Source organism: Peromyscus leucopus, chromosome 8a (genome assembly GCF_004664715.2).
Source record: "Peromyscus leucopus breed LL Stock chromosome 8a, UCI_PerLeu_2.1, whole genome shotgun sequence".
NCBI classification, from domain to species: domain Eukaryota; kingdom Metazoa; phylum Chordata; class Mammalia; order Rodentia; family Cricetidae; genus Peromyscus; species Peromyscus leucopus.
In genome coordinates, this window is record NC_051085.1 from 37,296,653 (window position 1) to 37,302,652 (window position 6,000).

Sequence of the window (6,000 nt, forward strand, 5' to 3'; positions counted from 1 at the left end):
TCTCTATCTCCTGGGAATGACTACCTGGTGTTCTAATGTTTGTTTTGTTTTAAATATCTAGTTTTCAGTCAGATATGGCCTCTCATATCTATAATCCCAGCATACAGGTGGCTGAGCCAAGATGATCCCCCTGAAATCAAACTAAAGATGGTTTGCATACACAGTTCTAGTTTAGCCTGGACTACAGCAAGAGCCTTGGTCTCAAAAGGAAAATAAATAAATAAATAAATAAATAAATAAATAAATAAATAAATAAATAAATGGGCTATTAGAAAGTGGGCAGGGGACTTGGGAGGACAGGGAAAGGGGAAGTAACATAATTAATTAAAAATGAATTAAACAATGGAAATATAATTTAAACATGTAAAGCCCAGTGATAGCACTGAGTAATTCTGAACTCTGTTGGAAACTCTCCTATGGGGCTGTAACCTCAGTGAAGGGGCCATACGGAGGAAAGTTACAATGGACTACAAAATCGGCAGAACAAGACCCTGTAGTTCTGGAAGTCACATTGCTCGGGAATTGTCCCAAGAGATGGCTGACCTGGGAAGGAGATGCTTCGTTGTGCCTAGAATAGTATTTATTTGTGAAGCATCCCCCAAAACTTAGTGGCTCGAGGCAGTCTTCCCCATGTCTCAGAAGTAAAACGTGCACACACTTCACTCCTGACAGTCGGGGGCGAATCCCAGCCTGTAGTCTTCTCTCCTAACAAGGATGCGAGGAATCCCTGAGGGAAATCCCAGGAGACTCACTTCTGCATTGTAGCTTCTATTGTCATAGAAACAAAGAGAACAGAAATAAAGACAAAGCATCAGTGCTCTATACATCCAATGGCCTAAAACTATCTGAGAAAATGGTGTGTCAGCCTCCAGCCTTTGAAAATGCGTTGTCTTTGATCTGGTTGATAATGAGAAACACTGTGTAAAGACTCAAATCTCATGAAGAATAACATGTTTCCAATCTCCAATCATCATATTTAATGTTGTAGCTAAATCTCTTGGTGTTCATGATTAAATAGCCTGTGATAAACTAGGAGACAGGGCTTAAATAGATGTTTAAACATAAGTAATCTATTAAAAAACATAAAGTGAAAGGCAACCTATCAGCTGTTATGAGAAATCGGGTCCATATCTATTTGAATTGGTAGAAGTATTCATATAATTTTGTATGACAGAATTTTACTACAGTGTGGATTTATATATATATATATATATATATATATATATATATATATATCCTATGAAGTACATTTAATATGAATCAAAGTAAACATAATAAACATAACCAAACACCCCGTTATGTTAGTAAATTCTAAGCCTGTAGTCCTGAAACCATTTGTCAGTTATTTCCTATGAAATTTTCACTGTTTAATTGAAACACAGACATAGGGATTCTACTTCTAAAATATTTTCCATTCAATATTAATTTTGAAGATGGCATAACTTCAGGAATTTAGATTTTATATATAATCACAAACAAGAATTGCCAATAGTAAGTTATGGTGAGTCCCTAATTTTAAGATGTTGCTAAGTGTCCAATGTTTGTATTCCTCTCAGAGGTAGCTGTAGTTACCTAAAAATAAAATCAAAATTTATGTTCCTTTAATCCATTATGGTTTTTAGCACCAAATAATGTTTCTTAAGCTGTTTAAGTCTACTATTTAGTAAGTGCTTTGATATATTTGTGTACATGTGTAATTGTGCATATATACATGTGTTTTATATATTTATATATTTGTCTTATGACAGTATTTGAATGAGAAGAATTGAGGCACCAAGGGTGCTTTGTGCTGTGTTTAGAGATCCTCTCTCTGACCTTATAAGGCTATAAGTAACAAGTTCCCCAAAGACAAAGAAACACGAAAGTCCTTAGTTGAATACTGAGGCATTACTAAAAATATCAGAACTAAAGCAAATGGTAAGAATGCTGTTATCACTATGGTCATCACTACTGCCTACTTAGCACACACACAACTATTGTGAGCAAAACACCACGATTTTGCTAATTGTATGATTGTACTTGGAAGCCTCAGAGCAATCTACAATTAGAGATGTGAAAGGTTTTGATAAGGCTAAACCTGTAGGTTCAGCCAAACCAAAAGAGTAGGTGGCAGAACTCTTATTTCTATGAATCCAATCACCATTTCAAGTACTTGTTTGCTTATTTATGCTAAGCACACTTGGTACTAGGAATTCAAAAGAAATACTCAACTCATTTTAATTGTTTTTAATTTGGTGACTAAACTTCAAGATGGAAACAGAAAATAGGAAAAGGCCTGGACTTAGAGCAACAGGGATTTGAATATTAAATACTTAAATAATTACAGGAAAATATAGGTTTGTTTCTTTCTGGGGAAAAGTGGGTTTTGTGGAAGCAAATCAATTTCCTAATATTTGAAAGATGATTGTCATAAAAAAAAACCTCATATTGACTGCATGTACTAGGGCAAGAAAAAAATGACTCCAAGAGGGGAGACAGATAAACAAAGATTTACTGTCATGAGGAAACCTCAAAATAATGAATTTGAGAAGCCTTTAGGAAGTAATGGCATTTCTTTCTTGTAGAACAACAGAAACCTTCAGGTCATAGAAACAAACCAGGTCAATTTTGGAGATGATGGTTGAGTTAAGAAGCATTTGAACTAGAATACATCTAAATCATTTCCAAACTTGGTGACAAAAAAATGAAATAAAATACCAGTCACTACAATGACTCTGTGACTCGGGTGAATTCACTGCCTTCCTTCAAAAGCCAGTGATTTAATTTGCTTGAATTAATCCCGCAAGCAAATGTGTTAAGAATCAGAGAGAGTACAATTCAGAGGGAATCATGTCTAAGAATGTAATGAGGAGAGCAAAGTGAAGGAAGAGAATATCAAAGAAGAGCAAGCCAAGAGCAAGGTGGGGTTTTGGAAGATTTGACTTCACCTTTAGTGCCAATAGTTTTGTCTACTTGAAATTAGATGAGCAAATACTGTTGGCCTAGCTAAAACATCACACACTGTTATTATAATTTTGTTAACAGAATGAGGTTAGTGGCCTTTCTGTTTTAAATGTCCCTCTGGCATCCAAGATTTTTATGTCTGAAAACCATGCAAGATTCTATTTCTGAATGTGCTTTCTTTCTTGTTTAATTGAAATGAGTATCACTTTACTAATCTAGTGATTTGAGTTGGAAACTATAGCAACAATCTTTGGATTGAATGAATCAAAAACAAATGCAAAAAAAAAAATAAGCTAGGCACCTGGTTATCTGGTTTAAGTATTTATTTTGGATGAGGAGTAATATGAAGACCGATTTCTATTGAGTAACAGAGTCAAGGATAAGAACTGTAAAATAGTGTGCCTTTCTGCCATACATCCAATGCCAGCTATAAATCTCCTGACAGATTCAGTAAGCTTTGAGCATTTTTCTTCCTCACAATAAAAGAGCCTCCAAATTCCTTTCACTGAGGGCTTCTTGAATAAAACAGCAGGGTATTTCCAACCATCTTATAATAGACTTTCAGGGACAGAGATGTTCTATAAAGAGGCATAAGAATAACCAACTGTAATCCATTTTGCCTTAGAACCAAAATCCTTTTTAAATAATGAAGAGGTGTGAGGAGCAGCTGATGATGAGGAGGAAGCAAGGCTTGATGTGAGAGAAGACAATGGGAGAACTCTAGAAAAATCTATCTTGAGCTAATGGCAGTTTTCCTTTTTGTAAGTAACTTCTCTCTACAGAGACGTACTGGAATGCAGAGAGCATGGTGTAAGAAAGGGATCTTCACCAGGTGGTGGTGGCTCACGCCTTTAATCCCAGCACTCGGGAGGCAGAGGCAGGCGGATCTCTGTGAGTTCAAGGCCAGCCTGGTCTACAGAGCGAGATCCAGGACAGGCACCAAAACTACACAGAGAAACCCCGTCTTGAAAAACCAAAAACCAAAAACCAAAAAAAAAAAAAAAAAAAAAAGTAATTTTCAACATTAACAGCACAAAGCAAGGAGAAGCCATTTAACAAGACTCTCTGCTTTATCTATCTGCTCAAAGTCCAATATCATTATTTAAAAGGCTTCAACAATGTGAAGAGCCAGATCTACTCGAGAGGGATGCAGTGGTCACCAGGTCTACCCCGTGGCTACCCATTATTAATTAACCATGGCATTTTCCAGAAGGGAATGTTGTCATTCGTACGCAGCTTCTTTCTGCTTGACAATCCCTCTAAAGAGCATCTGATTTTGCAAGTCAAGACAGTTGTATACAATAAACCTCTTTTGTGTATAATGTGCAAAGCTAGGTCACTGACACACCTCCCAGAAAAGGAGGAAGCAAGGAGGAAGGAAAAAAAAAAACAAAACAAAACTACTCTTGGTAAACTCATTTATTTAAGATTTCCAGTCTCAGAGTACTGTCCTTTGAACACCCCAATTACCTCCTCTTGCCCTGACAAACAAGTGGTAGAAATTTTAATGAACTGGAATATAATCAAGCTCCGAAATAAACAGTGTTAAATCATTTTTTACAGAAAAAAGCAGCTCACATACCTGTACTCTGTGTATCTCTGGTTTTCACAAGGGTGGAATGCTCTTGCAATGGACTGAAACAAACAATGTTTTATTTTTGTTTCAACCTCTGTTGACTTTCCTTTGCATTCCTTTCCCCTAGTATGCCAGAGCCTCAGTTCTGAGAATAATTAGCATTGCCCACTGGTGATAACAGGGCCACAGCAACCTAACAGCGATATCTTGCTGGCGCCAGCTGTGCTTCAGTATTTATTTATTAAGATCACAATATTTACACAGTATGAACTCGTTGAGATGGTGGGGGGATTGAGCAATGCTTCGGCAGCTAAATTTCATCCATGTTTTCAAATGGAGCTTTAAAAAAAAAATAAGAAGAACTTGTAGGCTGTGTTCTGTTTACTTCTCTGGATAGAAAATTCAAGTGTCTCCTTCCAGCCTGGTTCTGTTTGCTAGCAGCTTGGAGTGTACACCCTGGAGAAAGCTGTGCAGGCATGAACTGCAGCAGATGCCGAAATGAAACCTGCTTGTGTAACAGAGATGAATCTTTGTGCAGCCACAGATGCGTGGATTGACACAGCAAAGAAGTGAGGCAGTGAGTTTCCAGCAGCTGATCATCACACTCAGCCCAGGACTCTGACTAAATAATCTCCATTTAACTTGAATTCTTACCTCTTTCCATTTGCTTTTAGGTTAAAAAAAAATCATCAGGCTGGTAAGTGGCATGTGTTCTGATGTCCATTCGAGTAGTGGGTTACTGTGTACAGAGAAAGATTTGATACCAATAGGCCACTTTTAGTATTTTCACTGTCATAGTATTTGAAGTATTTTTTGGATGAGAAATAAGTAAAAAGAAGGGATGATGATCTTCATTTACCATGGTCTCCTATTCCTTGTTCTCCCTCTCTTTTCTTGATCCAGCTAGGATCTCCCACTCTTCTTTCCCTCGACCGTCGCCCTTCATTGTTCCCACTCATGACCAGGCTGTTCATGTAGATCTCGTCCATTTCTCTGTGTCTTTTTGAAGGTGAGAAGGGGAGGAAGCAGAGAGCTAGGGAGGCCCACGGAGATCCACAAAGATACCCCCGCAAAAGACTGCTGGCAATGGTCGCGAGACGGCAAGAACTGACCTACTCTGGTGATGGGATGGCCAGACACCCTGATAGTTGTGCCATAAACCCCATCCAAGGACTGAGGAATCTGACTGCAGACATCCACGGCTGGGCCCCTGGTGGAGCACTGGGAGTCTAATTAGTGAGAAAGAAGAGGGTTTATATGAGCGAGAATTGTTGAAGCCAAGGTTGGATAAAGCACCGGGACAAATAACCAAATGAATGGAAGCACAGGATCTATGAACCAAAGGCTGAGGGGCCCCCAACTGGATCAGGCCCCCTGAATGCGTGAGACAGTCATTTGGCTTGATCTGTTTGGGAGGCAGCCGTGCATTGGTGCCGGGTCCTGGGCTTGTTGCATGAGTTGGCTGTTTGAATCCTGGGACT

The 6,000-nt window shown here is 38.5% G+C and overlaps 1 long non-coding RNA gene across 1 annotated transcript in view; it reads right to left on the minus strand.

Annotated features, from left to right (window-relative positions):
* LOC114686886 overlaps positions 1–4,640 on the minus strand; it is a 39,595-nt gene extending 34,955 nt beyond the window's left edge. Inside the window, exon 1 of the long non-coding RNA XR_003733631.2 lies at positions 4,526–4,640. This is a non-coding gene — a long non-coding RNA (uncharacterized LOC114686886). The remainder of the gene's footprint in view (positions 1–4,525) is intronic.
* Positions 4,641–6,000: the final 1,360 nt, after the last annotated feature.